Source organism: Mya arenaria, chromosome 8 (assembly GCF_026914265.1).
Source record: "Mya arenaria isolate MELC-2E11 chromosome 8, ASM2691426v1".
Lineage (NCBI taxonomy): Eukaryota > Metazoa > Mollusca > Bivalvia > Myida > Myidae > Mya > Mya arenaria.
Window position 1 is genome coordinate 74171933 of NC_069129.1, and position 19343 is coordinate 74191275.

The following is a 19343-nucleotide window of genomic DNA, read 5'->3' on the forward strand; positions in this document are numbered from 1 at the left end:
TTAATTGTACTGTTTAGCTATAATTGTGAGCGTTCAAGACATCATAGATATAACATTGTCAAACGACTTCTTGACGACCATTTAGGTGGACTGTGATACTCTTGGATAATCTGAAATAAAATTACTTTTATTGGTATACCCTGGGCCAGACATACCGATCAGAGCTAGAACTACATAAACAATTCCAAAACATGTGATTTGATTCAAAAGCAACATATATTTGCTTATCTTTTCTTCCAAATGATTACCTATGTAAAATATTTGAAGAAAATTACATTACATGCGAAAATACTCCGAGTCAGTCAAAAAGGTTTTAAAGATAACATGAATTAGCAAAATTTTCATAAAATCAAAGGACTGAACGCTTAGTTAAATAAGTATGCTATATTCAACCCTATATTTTGTTTCAGGAATTCATCTTTAAAAACTAGAAGGCGAACATCACACAATTAGGTTGCATAACTCCATATCATCCTAGATACAAATTGTATCTCCTGATTAACTTAGGAACTAAGGTTAAAGTTTAAGGGCACATTGTGCGCGGTTCAAGTTTTAGGGCAAGTTGGGATTTTCACTAATTGCTTCAATACCCTTCATTCAATCCAGGTTGCATTACTCCATATTATCCTAAATACAAATTATGGTTCAATAACTTTCATTCAATAAAATTCAAACTTAAAACAGGTGTTCAAGACCATCGACCAATTAGGTTGAATAACTCTATATCATCATAGATAAAAAACAACTTATCATCTTCACCTTTATCATCAGGTAAGAACGGTATGTCTAAAATACGAAGATAAAGTTATTTTCGCAAAACAAGAAATTTTTCGAGAAAGTAAGATTAAGAGTATTGTTGCCGATGCATTATAAATACTCTGTTATTTATCATTAAAGAACTAAGGGCGATCTTATTTTGATAAAAAAAGATAAGGCTTTGAAACAGTTTAAAACATGTGCTACCAAAGACATTTAGGCTTTCGCCAGTAGGACATGGACGGGTAAAAATACTGGACCCTGGTACCAAGTCGCCAATTACCGGCGTGTGTCCGTATATGCATTACCCCTGGTACCCACTCGTCAATCACCCGCGTGTATCCGTATATGCATTAACCCTGGTACCCACTCGCCAATTACCCGCGTGTATCCGTATATGCATTTACCCTTGTACACACTCGTCAATTACCCGCGCGTGTCCGTATATGCATTAACCCTTGTTCCCACTCGTCATTTACCCGCGTGTATCCGTATATGCATTAACCCTGACCAACTCGTCAATTACGCGCGTGTATCCGTACATGCATTACCCCTGGTTACCATTCGTCAATTACACGCATGTGTCCGTATATGCATTATCCCTGACCCACTCGCCAATTACCCGCGTGTGTCCGTATATGCATTTACCCTGGTACCCACTCGCCAATTACCCGCGTGTGTCCGTATATGCATTTACCCTGGTACCCACTCGCCAATTACCTGCGTGTGTCCATATATGCATTTACCCTGGTACCCAATTGCCAATTTCCCGCGTGTGTCCGTATATGTATTTACCCTGGTACCCACTCGCCAATTACCCGCGTGTGTCCGTATATGCATTAACCCTGGTACCCACTCGCCAATTACCCGCACGTATTCGTATGTGCATTAACCCTGACCCACTTGCCAATAACACGCATGTGTCCGTATATGCATTAACCCTGATACCCACTTGCCAATTACCTGCGTGTGTCCGTATATGCATTAACCCTGGTACCCACTCGCCAATTACCCGCATGTGTCCGTATATGCATTACCCCTGATACTCACTCGCCAATTATACGCATGTGTCCGTATATGCATTATCCCCGACCCACTCGCCAATTACCCGCGTGTATCCGTATATGCATTAACCCTGGAACCCACTCGCCAATTACACGAATGTGTCCGTATATGCATTATCCCTGACCCACTCGCCAATTACCCGCGTGTATCGTATATGCATTAACCCTGGTACACACTCGCCAATTACCCGCGTGTGTCCGTATATGCATTAACCCTGGTACCCACTCGCCAATTACACGCATGTGTCCGTATATGCATTATTCCTGACCTACTCGCCAATTACCCGCGTGTTTCGTATGTGCATTTACCCTGGCACCCACTCGCCAATTACCCGCGTGTATCGTATGTGCATTTACCCTGGTACCCACTCGCCAATTGCATGCATGTATTGGTATATGCATTAACCCTGGTATCCACTCGCCAATTACCCGCGTGTATCGTATGTGCATTAACCCTGGTATCCACTCGCCAATTACCCGCGTGTATCGTATGTGCATTAACCCTGGTACCCACTCATCAATTACCCGCGTGTATCCGTATATGCATTAACCCTGGTACACAATCGCCAATAACCAGCGTGTATCGTTTGTGCATTGACCCTGGTACCCACTTACCAATTTCCCGCGTGTGCCCGTATATGCATTAACCCTGGTACCCACTCGCCAATTACCCGCGAGTGCCCGTTTATGCATTAACCCTGACCCACTTGCCAATTACCCGCGTGTGTCCGTATATGCATTAACCCGGGTATCCACTCGCCAATTACACGCGTGTGTCCCTATATGCATTTACCCTGGTACCCACTCGCCAATTACCCGCGTATGTCCGTATATGCATTAACCCTGATCCACTTGCCAATTACCCGCGCATGTCCGTATATGCATTTACCCTGGTACCCACTCGCCAATTACCCGCGTGTGTCCGTATATGCATTTACCCTGGTACCCACTCGCCAAATACCCCCGTGTTTTCGTATATGCATTTACCCTGGTACCCACTCGTCCAATTACCCGCATGTGTCCGTATATGCATTTACCCTGGTACCCACTCGGCAAATACCCCCGTGTTTCTGTATATGCATTCGCTTTGGTACCCACTTGCCAATTACCCGCGTGTGTCCGTATATGCATTTACCCTGGTACCCACTCGCCAATTACCCGCATGTGTCCGTATATGCATTTACCCTGGTACCCACTCGTCCAATTATCCGCGTGTGTCCGTATATGCGTTAACGCTGCAGAATAAGCTCGACATACAATGCATAATTGTAACCATATCATCTCAAACAAAACGGATATCTGGCTATGACCTATTTGCCAATTAAACGAGATAAAACCGTACTCAGTTTTGAAAGGTATAGGAATGACCTTTAATTGAGTTACTGTAATACATTTTGACATTGACGGGATATTGTCTCGATATAAGATTTATCTAACTCTATGTGGAGTATCATTGACATAAACATCCATTTCGGCCCAAAACGTTATAATTATACTTAGATTATGTTTTTTATTTATATATAAAGTTAAGATTAGTTACTTAAATTTACTTTATCGAGTGCAACTTTTAAACAAAGTGAGCATATCCGACGTTGATTATAAAACAACCATCAAACAAGTGACAAACAGACCCCGATGTCACGATGAAAAAAGGGGCGACTATGTCAAAGAGACAAACATACACACATGTAATAACACATTCATGACAAAACGTTATTTGTTTTAGAATATGGCTTAAATTTCACCTATATACCTTTCATAGTTCACAAATCTTTGTAACAATAATATATATAGAACCTCTTTTATAAGCGATTGTTAGACCAAAAACAAAGGCGTTAAACCTTTCATTCGATACTTTAAGTAATATGGAAATGAACTGAATGCTACTGACGCTTTAATGACGCTTTTGATAGATAAAATAACATTAAAATAAAATAACAACGTAACACTATCTTCGCCTTAGAAGCAAAGAATATCATATGGGGGCCAGGCTGTCATGCAATGGGTTATTCGATGCAATTTGATTGTGAGAATATTTTGAATTTTCTTTAGAGTTTGATATAATATCCAGATGTTTTTATTATGATTAAAACAGATGCAAAATCTAGCCGTACCGTCCTTTCTGTCCGGATTTTTTTGTAGACAGAAATATGTCATAAAACTTGCAACAAAATTTAAGGACCGTTAGTTTTACAGACGACAACTAAAATGTTTGCAACTTCAAGTCTGATGACAAACCCGATAAAACAGGCACTTTGAAAATAATGAATTTCTGTGTACCTTTGTTCGTGATTGCAAAATAGAATAAAAACAATGTTTAACGTAGAATTACATATTCTTACAAAAATACCTTATGGTATATTTTAGCCATGGTATATTACTATTGCCTTGACTAAATGTCATCATTCAAAAGTATTTGGTCACTTTCAGTAGACAAATAATGACGCGAGACCAATGTAGGCGAGTACTTTTTAGAAGTGGATTTTATGTCTTTTATGTGTCCCCATGACGTACTATAGGTCCATCGCACTTTATCCTGAGCGTGAAGCATAACTTCGGATGTATTTTAGGTTTTCCCATAGTCTTACGTCTCGATGTACTTTAGATCCCCCTTGCCCTAAGTTGCCCTTTACTTACCAAAAATTGGCATTTTTGAACTATTTTGTTGCAAATACGCGTGGCCGAATAATTTATTTTAAAATTTATCGCATTAAACTCAATCGGACGATATGCTTGTATATGTAGATATAATTTCGTGCAATTTGAACCCTGCATATAATTTACATTGTAACGTTCTGCTTTATATCTAGCATAATTATTGAAATAAAATGGTTACTTAAATTGTTATTATCAAATTATACTCTGTTATAAGTAAAATAAAAATATCTGCATTAAAAAGTAAAACTTTGAAATCTATATTTTATCTAAGTATTTCATGCTTTTCACGGTGGCATAGAGTCGATATGTGTGAATATATTTTATCCCGTGATCACGACTTTATAACTCGTTTCTACAACTTAGTATGTCGTGGCCACAACTTGCGTTCTCCTTTCCTCAACTTAATAATGTCTAAGTTGTGGCCGAAACATACTGTTATTGAGAACGAATTATCATATTACTAAGTCGTGGGAACAAAATATGACACTCTTAGCAACGACAAAATAAGACGTGGAGACAGGCTAGTAAGTCGCGACCAAGATATAAAAAATGTCATCTCTATGCCATGTACCTTTCACATATTTTATTTTAACCGACTTGTGGGCATATTAATTACACACTATCCGTGAGTTCATTCTATCCTCACTGTTCTTCTAGTTTCGCGTTTAAAGAGGTAGTTTATGAAGGGATTTAAATTAAATATGCACATGTGTTTGATTCATTTATAGGGCGTTGAGTCACATGCAAGATCCACGGCCCTACTTTAGTAAGAGTCACACTTAGAGTTTAATCATTATGCAATGTTTCTTATATGCGCATAGATAGTATAGCTGGTCGTGTCGGGACTGCATCTTTGGCATGCTGGATGGCACATGTGTTCGGTACATAAAAGCAATGTGTCACGTCAACCGGCCTCAAACGTCAAGGTCACTCTTATAGGTAAATCTCCATGGCTTGATAAAGAAAAGACGTTTGTTCCTCGGCTTTAATTTTGTCGTGTGGCGTTTGTATGTTCGCGTCTCTCGATCAGTGTCCTTCCACTTTTTCCGTTTATGCGCCGTTACTTATGTTAAAGGTGCACTCTTATTTACCACAATTAAACAATTGTTTTAATGTATCAAAAAGGATGAATAAATGTTGAAAACAATGGTTCTTATGAAGGATGAGTTTATTTTTGAAAGAAAGGTGCAAAAACACGGTATTTTTACCTTATGACATGATAGAAGATCACACTAAATCTTTTAGCATTCACCTGTCATTAAATATTTTTTGCGTTTTTAGCTATTACATACACGCTATTAAATTCAGGGCTAGACTCTTGTTATCAGAAATTAATATTTTCCATAAATGCATTATTTAGTAAGTAGTTAAATGTTCATCACTCAAAACTGATGTTTGTAATATGTTGGTAAATGTGTATGTACTGATTTTGAATAAGAGTGTCACTTTAAGCACGGAGGGATATTACAATATTTTGACACATGTCTTTGGTACATACACTAGATAGACTCCTAGTTAAGGTTTTGCATGCAACCACATTCAAGCCAATATCTCAGCAAATGCATCATGTATTGCACTGAAACTTAAGACATGTATTCGCAACTATCCAACCTATATAATTAATTCGGAAAGATTATAAATATATATCATGTGTTTCTGGTACGATATATAAAACCGACCTGAGGCTAGGCGCGTAAGCCGGTAACGAGGCTTGCCGAGTTACCAGCCACGCAGCGTGACCGAGGGTCGGATTGTTTTTATCCGTACCGGAAGCACATGATTGATATTTTTCTTGCATATCTGATATTATCAATTGTGGAAAATATTACGCAGAAAACAAACTTTCGTACAATTACACCAAAAAGTGCGTGAGACGACGTTTACTGACGTCATATAGCGCAGTAATTAAAGATGACTGAAAATCGCGTTTTTTACGATTATTTGTTTTCAATTTAAATCAAAAGTCTTGCATACATATATTTTTCATTGCGCTTCATTGAAATGGCAAAATATACTTTTATAAACCATACAATAAAAAAATAAGAAGTGGCGCGTTGTTGCGCGTGTCTCATCTTACATAGGTGGGGGTAGGGGTGTAAAATGGGCTTTTCCAGCACTGGTCACATGCCTGGAAAAACACGGCCGATATGCAAGTAAACTCGATCATGCATACAATGCTAATAATTGCATCTTAAAAACGATGTAAGTCGAGCACGCTGTCTCTGTGACAGTGATAGTTTATGAACTATTTAACTATTAATGATAATGCAATTAAACCTCACAGAATTGTAGCACAATGAGTTGGAGTGTCACGTTTAAAGCTTGTGGTCTTTGGAGGTCGATGGTATACCATGGGAATTTAATCAAACTTATATAACTGTAGAGCAACTGGCAAGGTGTGTCACTCGACGCATTTGTACTACTATCTCAAAGATCAAGATCACACTTAAAATTTTGTCAAATCAGAGTTATATTGTACTATTTGTTGTTTGTGTGTTGTTAAGGTCTTTATTGTTACATTCAAATGCTTTGACTAAGAGTTGTAATTGAGTTCCTTTTAGATTATGCACTGCTTCAATACTTATGTGAAAAACTACATAAACAAGTTCAGTAGCAAAAAGTATGTCAAGTTACTGTGACGTCTTTTGTTATTCTATGTCTATTTTGTGTGTGATTTAAATGTTTTAAAATGTCTAAATGTAATTAAAATGCAGGTAAAAACGGTATGAATTAAATACGAAGATAAAGTTTTTTTTCGCAAAAGTATTTATGTTAACTTAAATTCGCAATTTCTCGCGAAAATAAGATTTTAAAAGAGCAACATAAACAAACGTCTATTGAAATATATTCTGTTTTAAAAAGATAGACTGTATTGTTGCCGATTACTTAGATGAATAATAAATAATTAAAAAACTGAGGCGATCGTATTTTGATAAAAAAGATAAGGATCTGAAACAGATTCAAACATGTGCTATTGAAGACATTAAGACTTTCACCAGAAGGACGTGTACGGGTTAAAATACTGGACCCTGGTACCCACTCACCAATTACCCGCGTGTATCCGTATATGCATTAACCCTGGAACCGACTCGCATATTACCCCTGGTACCCACTCACGAATTACCCGCGTGTATCCATATATGCATTAACCCTGGAACCGACTCGCATATTACCCCTGGTACCCACTCACCAATTACCCGCGTGTATCCGTATATGCATTAACCCTGGAACCGACTCGCATATTACCCCTGGTACCCACTCACCAATTACCCGCGTGTGTCCGTATATGCATTAACCTTGGAACCGACTCGCATATTACCCCTGGTACCCACTTACCGATTACCCGCGTGTGTCCGTATATGCATTAACCCTGGAACCGACTCGCATATTACCCCTGGTACCCACTCGTCAATCGCCCACGTGTATCCGTATATGCATAAACCCAGGTACCCACGCGCCAATTACCCGCGTGTATTCGTATGTGCATTAACCCTGGTACCCACTCGCCAATTACCCGCGTGTATTTGTATATGCATTACCCCTGGTACCCACTCATCAATCACCCACGTGTATCCGTATATGCATTACCCCTGGTACCCACTCGCCAATTACCTGAGTGTATCCGTATATGTATTAACCATGGAACACACTCGCCAATTACCCGCGTGTATCCGTATATGTATTAACCATGGAACACACTCGTCAACTACCTGCGTGTATCCGTATATGCATTAACCCTGGAACACAGTCGCTAATTACCTGCGTGTAACCGTATATGTATTAACCATGGAACAGACTCGTCAACTACCTGCGTGTATCCGTATATGCATTAACCATGGAACACACTCGCCAATTACCCGCGTGTATCCGTATATGCAATAACCATGGTACACATTCGTCAATTACCCGCGTGTATCGGTATATGCAATAACTCTTGTGCCCACTCGCCAATATCCCGCGTGTAACCGTATATGCATTATCACTGGTACACCCTCGCCAATTACCCGCGTGTATTCGTATATGCATGAACCCTGCATTAACACTGGTACCCACTCGCAAATTTACTGCGTGTATCCGTATATGCATTAACCATGGAACACACTCTCGAAATGTCTCTTTGTATCAGTATATGCATTACCCCTTGTTCTCACTCGCCAATTACCTTTGTGTATCCGTATATGCATTAACCAAGGAACATACTCCCTAATTACCTGCATGCATCCGTATATGCATTCACCCTGGTACCCTCTCGCCAATTACCAGCGTGTATCCGTATATGCATAACACCTGGTACACATTCGTCAATTACCCGCGTGTATCGGTATATGCAATAACTCTTGTGCCCACTCGCCAATACCCGCGTGTACCCGTATATGCATTATCACTGGTACCCACTCGCCAATTACCCGCGTGTATTCGTATATGCATGAACCCTGGTACCCACTCGTAAATTACCCTCGTGTCTCCATATATGCATTTACCCTGGTACCCACTCACCAAGTATCCGCGTGTATCCGTATATGCTTTAACCCTGGTACCCACTCGTCGATTACCCGCGTGTATCCGTATATGCATTAATTAACCCTGGTACCTGCTCGCCAATTACCCGCGTGTATCCGTATATGCATTAACCCTGGTACCCGCTCACCAATTACCCGCTTGTATCCGTATATGCATTAATTAACCCTGGTACCCGCTCGCCAATTACCCGCGTGTATCCGTATATGCATTTACCCTGGAACCCACTCGTAATAACTCACCTGAATCCGTTTATGAATTAACGCTGGCCACTCGTAATTACTCACCTGAATCCGTTTTTGAATTACCACTTGCCACACTCCCGCATGTTTACGTGTACGCATTAACTTTGGTCCCCACTCGTCAATAACCGTCAGTTTCCGTGTATGCATTAACCTTGGTACACGCTCGCCAACAACCCGCATGTTTCCGTGTACGCATTAACCCTGGTAAACATTCGTCAATTACCCGTGTGTATCCGTATATGCATTTACCTTGGTACCCACTCGTCAATTACTCGCCTGTATCCGTATATGAATTAACGCTAGTTACAACTCGCCAGACACCCGCATGTTTCCGTATATGCATTAACCTTGGTACCCGCTCGCCAACCAATCGCGTGTGTCCGTATATGCATTAATCTTGGTACGCACTCGCAAACCAATCGCGTGTATCCGTATATGCATTAACCCTGGTACCCACTCGTCAATTACCCTCGTGATTACTTATACGCATTTACTTTGATACCCACTCGCCATCCAATCGCGTGTATCCGTATATGCATTAACCCTGGTACACACTCGTCAATTATCCGCGTGTGTCCGTATATGCATTATCGCTCGACATACAATATTTAATAGTAACCATGCAATCTGAAACGAAACGGACTCGCGGGTACCTGACCATGACCTATTTGCCAGTTGAACTAGGTAAGACCGTACTCAGTTTTGAAAGGTGTACGAATTACCTTTAATTGGTTTCCGGTAATACATCTTTACATTGAAGGGATATTGTCTCGAAAGAAGTTTTTATCTAACTGTATGTGGAGTTTCATTGACATAAACATCCATTCCGGCTTTAAACATTATAATTATGTTTTTGCATTTACTTGGGATTACATACATTATGCACAACAGGTTTCAAAACGATGAAGTTTTCGCATGTACATGGTGGCTTATTTATAAATAAAGTTGAAATTAGTTCAAATTTACTTTATCGGGTGCAACTTTTAAACAAATTGAGCGCACCCAACGTTGGTTATAAAACAGCTATCAAACAAGTGATAAAACGGAAACCCGATGTCACGATGAAGCAAGGGGCAGAGAGAGATACATACACGTATGAACAGTTTCATGACACAACGTAATTTGTTTCAGAGTATGGATTAAATTTTACCTAAGCACCTTGCATGATGGGATAACATTAAGATCAGATAACAGCGTAACACTAGTTTTGTACCATATTAAAAACATGGAAGCCAGTGTGTCAGGCAATAGGTTATTTGAAGCAATTTTATTGTGAGCAGTTTTTGAAATATTACCCAGGTGCGTTTATTATGATCAAAACGAATGACAAATCTAGCCATACCATCAGCGAAAATGAAACCTCTCTGTCCGCAGTTTTTTGTAGACAGAAATATGTCATTAAACTTGCACCGAAATTTAATGACCGTCGTAAAGTTTTATACTTGCAGAATATTATTTCACTGTTAGTTCTATTTCGGATATCTTGCTTCAATCTGTTTGAAATGCATATTCGTTGTAAAATATAACTATAAAATTGTCATTTGTTTGCAATGCATATCTATAAAAAATAAACATAATTTCTTTAATTGGGTATAGATAAAATACAAATTGTCAAAAAATATTATTATTAACATTAATTAATAATTATTCTGGAAACAATACGGATGAGTCCTAATTAATGAAATGCAGGTATTCCTGGTAATCAACAGTTTAAAACTCAGAATAACTAACTGTAAGTCTCATTGTTCAGCATAGTATAAAAAGAGGGTCAGTTTCCTCAGTATTCATCATCCACCTAATATGGTAAACGCCATAGTAAATATACGGCTCATTGAGAATAGCAGAGGAGGCCAGGCTCTAGTTCTTAATCGCTACATGTACAACTTGAAAACCAGAATAAGTGGGATCCACTACGACAATGAAGGTTCACGCACTACAAATCATGTTGAGGGTTGGCACCATCAAATTGATTTAAACTGCCACTCTAATGTATACACCCTGATAGATATTGTCCAGGAAGAACAGGCTGCTAACGCGGCCAAGATATTCCAGCACGCCAATGGTTGAAAGCAGCGGCCGGGGAAGCGGGTCAACCGTGAGCTGGAGCAAAGACTCATCAGGCTCAAGCACCAGCTGAAAACTGGCCATATGGATATAATAACATATGTTGATGCTGCTGCTTATTTAGTAAAACTAAAGTTAATGTGTGTGGAAAGGTAGCATAAAAGTTTTGTATTATAAGTTAATATATGTTTTGATTTCATATCAATCAATACATAAATTTTTAATATTTGAATATGTGTTGTTTATTTATACTATTTAAAATGTGTTATTGAAGAATATAATTATATTTATAGTGTGCTGTGTAAGTATATATTCATTATTCAATATCAATTCTTATGGTTTCCATATATTTATTATATTATAGCATTTTTTATTATATAAACTTTTATGAATATATATATATATATATATAGTATTTATGCAATGTGCTGTTTGTAGAGTTTTGTGCTGTTCTATGTTTCTTGTTTGTGATTTTGTGTTCTATGTCTTTGGCGTTTGCCCATTGCCACTAAACCGGGTTTATGTTTAAACTTATTGCTACTGAACATGTTTCTGTAGCTTTGCATATATATTGCAAATAAAAATCAGCTCTATATTTGTGTATTTTATGAAATCTAAGAACAACTTTCTGAAAACCAAACACGCAACTTTTTCAGAAAAGTGTAGCAATTTCACCAATTATAACCTATCAACTCCATTGTTACAACACACAATACATCTCCCCAACCCCAACCTCAATTTCTACAGAAAAAAATAGCGGTTTGGAAAGTGGGAACACACCATCGTAGCACCGTCTTGAAAATATTTACTCGACTATGGTCGCTGAGCGTAAATGATCGAAAACCGGACCTCATTTCTAATAATTGTTTTGAATATTGCATTTGACAAAATTCATCATACTGTTTTGCTGTGAACAATAAACTTAATTTTCGCCAAAGGCACTGCCTAGTAGAATCGTTCGAACATCAAAATAATAGAATATGTTCTGAAATGAAATACGTTTGATCAGAACATAGTGTGCACTTAGTAACGTAAGGTCTGCTGAATTTTTTTTCTTAGAGCTAGAGCCACCGTCCTGCAATATTTAAGTTGCTCACGATATATTTGACTGAACCATCCATATAATACATGGTGATATTTCATTATTTATAGACAGAAAACCACGCAAACTGCCTTCACTTAATAGCCTTGATTGATATTCTGCGTTAGCAACACCGAAAATAGATTTATTAACGATGTTTTTTCACGTACACATTTCTGGAAACATGCCATTTTCTAGATATTGGTTTACATAAACCAAAGTATTGTATTTGCACAATATTTTATATAAATCGGGGAAAATCCTGTTTTTTGACTTGGATTCTCAAGGAATTCAGGATGTCAGCGCAAATATTCATTTAACTGTTTTCGCGGGGTCCAGTTTGCAGAGTTGTCCGAAGAACACAAGTTTTCTTTTGTCTATTATGTAGTTAATAGATAAAATACCGATAGAGCCTAGTGCTACGTCTGATCTACATGCGCGTGAAAATCCTTGAATCGACTAAATACATTGTTTATGGACACGATTAAGGGAGTTTATTTGTGTTACTGGGATACTATTCCAAACCTCGCAACCGTATGAAGCGTTTGGAAGTTCAAAATATACCTCATGGCATATTTTAACCATGGCATTTAACTTGTCATCCTTCAAAAGTATAAGATCAACTTCAGTAAACAAATAATGACGCAAGACCTTTGAAAGCAATTTTATTTGAAAAGTGTTTATATTCTTTGTATTGCAGGTATATTCACGATACAGGTTCGAAGCGGCGGCCAGTGAGCAGGGCAAACCAATGTCACTGTCTACATTGGCCCAACAGGGGCAAACAAACTGGCACACCTCTAACCACATGTGTTTCTTTTTCAAGATACCTTTGTTTAACTTTTTACACAGTTACTTTCACATCAAATAGTTGCAAGTGATTTATTTAACTACACTCTATAGAAGGAAGATATTTTCGTTCTTTTTTGTAATTCAATGTTTTATTCCATACAAATTGATATGCCAGCTAACAGTTGGCAACCAGCTGTTAACAGCTAACAGTTGGCAGCCAGCTGGCAATTGGCAGCCGGCTGACAATTGGCAGCTGGCAATTGGCAGCCAGTTGACAGTATACAGCCGCTTTGGCAGCCGCCTTGTGAACGTCTGCCAGCTGGCAATTGGCAGCCAGCTAACAGTTGGCAACCAGCTGTTAACAGCTAACAGTTGGCATCCAGCTGGCAATTGGCAGCCGGCTGCCAATTGGCAGCTGGCAATTGGCAGCCAGTTGACAGTATACAGCCGCTTTGGCAGCCGCCTTGTGAACGGCTGCCAGCTGGCAATCGGCAGCCAGCTAACAGTTGGCAACCAGCTGTTAACAGCTAACAGTTGGCAGCCAGCTGGCAATTGGCAGCCGGCTGACAGTTGGCAGCCACTTTAAACTTAGCCATGAAGAGCCTAGCTCGACCTTTGGCAGCCGCCTTGTGTACGGCTGCCAGCTTGCAATTGGCAGCCAGCTAACAGTTGGCAGCCAGCTGGCAGCCTGTTAACAGCTAACAGTTGGCAGCCAGCTGGCAATTGACAGCCAGCTAACAGTTGGCAGCCACTTTAAACTTAGCCATGAAGAGCCTAGCTCGACCTTTGGCAGCCGCCTTGTGTACGGCTGCCAGCTGGCAATTGGCAGCCAGCTAACAGTTGGAAGCCAGCTGGCAGCCTGTTAACAGCTAACAGTTGGCAGGCAGGCAATTTATTTTAAAAGCAAAATACACCTAGGGTTAGGCTAGGGTTACGGACATAGATTTTATAAAAAAAAAAAGTGCATCCAGCGTACATTCCAAAATCATCGTAGGACATGAGTGAACATATTTGTATAGTATACTTAACTCATGTTTGGCAAAACACTTAAAAAAAAAAAAAAAAAAAAAAAAAAAAAATACAGATGTATTTTGCTGTGTTTTATCTGCCACCAAAACTACCAGATTTTAATATAAATTTTGAGTATGGTAAGTAGATGACCATGTCGATTTATGGGTCAAAGATCAAGGTCATGGTGATCGTGACTAGAAAAGTTGTAGGCGCTTGTTTTTTTGAGCAGTTACTTTTGAAGGACCTTGTGTAGAGTGTTCAAACCTGGTATGGACATTGGTTATGGTGACCTTTATAAAAAAATATATGTCACTAGCGGACAAGACAGAAGAGGTAGGGGATGCTCGTGGCGCCAACCAATCAACATTTGGTATCCGGGGTGAGGGGGCGCATTTAGAATTGCGCTGATAAGTTATGTCCCCTTTTATTTAAAACCCTTTGGCCGTCCCTGTGTTTAACATAAATATAATCGAACAACTGTGCAGATGAAACTCGATATGTTTAGTCCTAATATCTAATACTTCTCTTTATAAATGAAATTATTCTTAATGTGATGTTCGAGTATAAGCCGTCTAAATTTTAATTGATTAATATCTATTGTAAGCCGTGCTCATGTTAATTTTTCAAGAATAAATTTCTATGTGTGTCTTGAATCTTCAATCTTTCACTTATTATTTATCACTTAAATTATTTTATATTTTGCCGAGATTTCCAATGAATTGATAGTAACCATAATCTACTATGTCCTCCCCCAAAAGGGTTGAAAACATTTTGATTCTGTGCATGTCATCTGATGAATGTCAATATTTTTTGTTAACACTTAATACCACCAAAACTGCTCGAGGGTTTTTTATGAAACACAGGAATGACAAAAAACAACTATTGTCGTGCATTTATATTGGCATGGTTTGCTCAGGTTATTGTTTCCTGATGTGTTTTAATGAAACCTGATAGAAATGATAAAGGCTAAGTCTGGTCATGCAATGACATCGGCATGTGCTTCTCAAGTTATGAGCTTTTGATGTTTTACATTATTTTAATGCACTGCACGAAACGTCCAGAACATGAGCTCATGAATATCCGTCTACCCTCGCACAGCGACTGAACATTATGAATAGATGTGCGTAACATAAATCGTTTTCCACTCGCATTCAAACAAAAACTGGCGTTGACAATGTGACATACAAAAGCTAAATCGCATGATCATACACGATACAACACTTAAAGAAAAAAAGACTGGTGTCCCTTAAAACGTGTGTGTGTATTTATTTGCATTATTTGACTGTTCAATGCTAATGTCCGTGAAATGGGCATCATGGAAGCGAAATGTTTGTTCCTGACAGCGTGATGTTGGTTTTTTGCATCATGAATTTGGTTCCTGGCAGCGAGGGGTGGTTCCTAGCAGCATGATATTCTAGTCTGAGTTTTCCCCCTGACACTATCGAAGTCTAGAGTTCCCTGCCCTAACACTATCAGTATTGTATGTAATATCAGTAGGCAGGGAACCAGACAACGTGATCCTCGTTCATGTCAGTGTGAGATATTTGTAAAGTATGCCTTTAAATTACACGAATGCTTGAATATCGGTAATCAGGGAACCAAACATCGTGATGTTCGTTCCTGTCAGAGTGAGATGTTTTGTATAGAATGCTTTTAAATGACACGAATGCTGGAATAACAGTAATGAGGGAATCAGACAACGTGATGTTCGTTCCTGTCAGTGTAAGACATTTGAAAAGTATACCTTTAAATTACACGAATGCGTGGAAAACACAGTATATAGTACAGTCTTTAATATAGGCATGATTAAGTATGTGGTCAACATGACATACATAGTGAAGCATTGAGCAGCCTTAGAAAGCCTGGCGATCCAGAAGCGATGAAACAGCCACTTCAATGCACAAATTTATTATGACCTAAAACGAATCAGAATAAATAGGGAATACATACCGTTGCAAGGTGATATTCATATGGCTTCATTAGTACGCACATGCAATAAAGTATTCTTAAAACCATATTTGGCAATTACTATACAAGGCAAATTAAAAGTAAAAGATCTTAAAGATTCGTCGGAAACGCGAACGACAACCCTCACCAGACTCAGATATAGGCGATTTTTTTTATTCCGAACCCCAAGAGAGGGATACCACGGTGACCCCTGATTATGGAAGAAATGGAGGTCAACCAGGTAAGTAAAATTCGGAATAAGCCAGACCAACAAGGAAAACTACAGCGAGTTAGCACCCTAGCGAAGCGTAAACCGAGCGATAAAAATCAAGTGCTTATACAAATGATTCAAATAGTCAGAGACAAAGTCGCACCATTGCTATTCTAATGGAAGCAATGAAAAATCTAATAAGTGACCGTCAACCTGTATAATTATCTGAATTTTAAAAAAAGAGTCAATATACTATTAAATGTATGTGTTCTTATTTTTAAAAAGGAAATTGAATTATTTTTCGTAAAGTAATACCAAATATACAATGATAAAATATAGGACATCTAGGACGAATAATTTTGCATGTATATTGTAGAAAAAAAACTTTCTGTAAATAAAATTTAAACATATATATATATTTGATATCAAGTGTCAATCGTTGATGAGTTTGTCATAAAACTGAATCACCTATACATATAAATCTAATGAGAGAGAGAGAGAGAGAGAGAGAGAGAGAGAGAGAGAGAGAGAATGTTTTTTTGCGGAGTCATTAGATTTAATTGCTTAACTATTACAGGTCATGATGACTAGCTCCCATAAAACAACCGGACTAGACGGACTAACGAGGACGGAACAATGGCCTACGACGATAATAACGATGTTATTATTGAGTTATGAGACAGACATTTTAACGATTCAGAACAACTTGGTATTTTCACCTGTAAACAAGGTTTCGTTTACCCAATCTACATGGACCATAAATTTTGTGACTTAAACCCATACGATCAATTCTTTGATACTTGACAGCAAGATATTGATAAAACGGAGAAGCTTATAATGAAGAATGTTAATAAGTATCGTCCATCGAGTAATTACAAATTTATTGAATTGTATGTAAGAGCTACGGAGGGCTTGAACTCTGAAATACAAAATTTGTATATTTCCTATATGGCATTACATAATAGAGTTATGTCTTACAAATTCGTAAGGATGAGACGTAAGAGAGCATTATATGATTTCGGCTCTACAATTCTCAAATCAGTTTTTGGCGTTGCAAAAGATTCAGATATTGAATGAATTCAATCAGTTTTGGCCACTCTTCACCAAAGATAATTAAGACTCATGCATGAAAGAACTGAGGCAATTACAGTAGTGGATTTGACTAGAACCGCAGTAAATGAAAACAGAAATGCCATTAATAAAGTCATTGAGACATTAGGACTAAAACTCGATTCTATAGGATCTAATTTACAAGCACTACTGATTGAAACAAACAACTTCTACCAAACATATTTGCATTTAGATTTAATGATTCAAGAGGTTCGTGATTTATTATCAAGGGCTAAGTTGCTGTCTGAACATTACGATAATCAACTAGCTGCATTAACTCTAGGAAAATTGTCATCTAACCTTTATATCACCGAGTGAGTTAAAATCTATTTTGACTAAAATTCAAGAAGATCTAACTTCTTTAACTTCTTTGCCGTTTGATCATGTAGTGGATTTATTATCATGCTATAATCACCTTCCTTTAGTTGGTAAACTTACTTGCAAACAATCAAATAATAATGTATGTCAAGGTTCCGTTGAATGAACAATACGAGGTGTATGACGTATTTAAGGTTTACATTATTCCGGTTTAATGCACAACTGTAACTATAGGGAATAAAGCACGAACGACGACTTTATCTAAATATGACATTAATGATGACGGATTTGCAATAAACGCAAAGAGAACACGTTATGCAGTACTGTCCGAAATTGAATTAAATTCATGCCCCGATACGCCATTTTTTCACTTTGCCAAACCACTCTATGCAACACTGTCAGAACAGTGTATTATTAATGTTTTTTGAATGACAGGGAGAAAATCAATCAGTATTGTAATAAGATCGAACAGTCTAACACCCAATTACCGTTAGGTATACACATCTCCGACGGCCGATGGCTTATAGCGTTATAACAGCCTGTCAGGTTAACAATACGTTAAAGACTGAACACGATATCACAAACACGTTTAAGGAAACTTCTGTACCATTCGACGTTGTGAATGTACGGCAGAGAGTGATTTTATCGCCCTACCGGCCGTTTATGACAGTTACATGCGACATGAAATTACAACTGACCTTGTGAGCAGAATAAAGACATCAATTAACATGTCTAGATTAGCTATCTGGGAAGACTTCAATAAGAAACTTCCTTACTTTAATCATACCCACCTTCCAAAAGGGCTAGCCGCATTTACATATATCCCTATGCAGTTTTTGATTTATGAAATGATTTTAGAGGGGTTGAATAAGAAAAAGTCCTCACCTAACTATATACTGTACATTTTAGCGACCATATTTGTTATAAACTTGGTAACTGGTGTAACAGTCTTCGTTTACTGTTTGTGTAAACGCAGGAAAGGAACAAGTAGGTTTTCCGGAATACTTAGGAAATTGCCTGTTGGTTCTAGGTCTAGAGTTGGAGGCTCTAACTTGGTGGCGAGCACTATTGCTTCCGCTCCGGAAATGGAGAACACTGCCGGCATGGCAGGGCCACTAAAAGAAACAGTTGAATATGTTGCATTATATCCAATGGTTAAATCGGATGGACGACAAACAAGTTAAACAAGCATATTTAACAAGTAAGTATTGGTGTAGTAAGATATGAAGATGTTGTATATATAATTGTATAATCATGTTATTAATTTTGATCTATTTGCATATCCCATGGAGAGCCACGTGTGTTAAACCTGCCAGGACGATTTGGTTGCACAAAAACAACAACAAAAAACTGTGTAACACGTGAACTCTGGATGAAACTACCAATGTGTGTTATGTACATTCCATGTATAAGCTGTCAATGTTATTTCTGCTATTTTGATGAATAATGCCTGTGTCAGTCATCAATTAATGATACGATGTGTAATCAATGATTGTCGATTATGCTGTTATTTTATTTATTTAATAGAAATTTAATTCTTCTTTTATTAGTAAATGATGAATTGATGT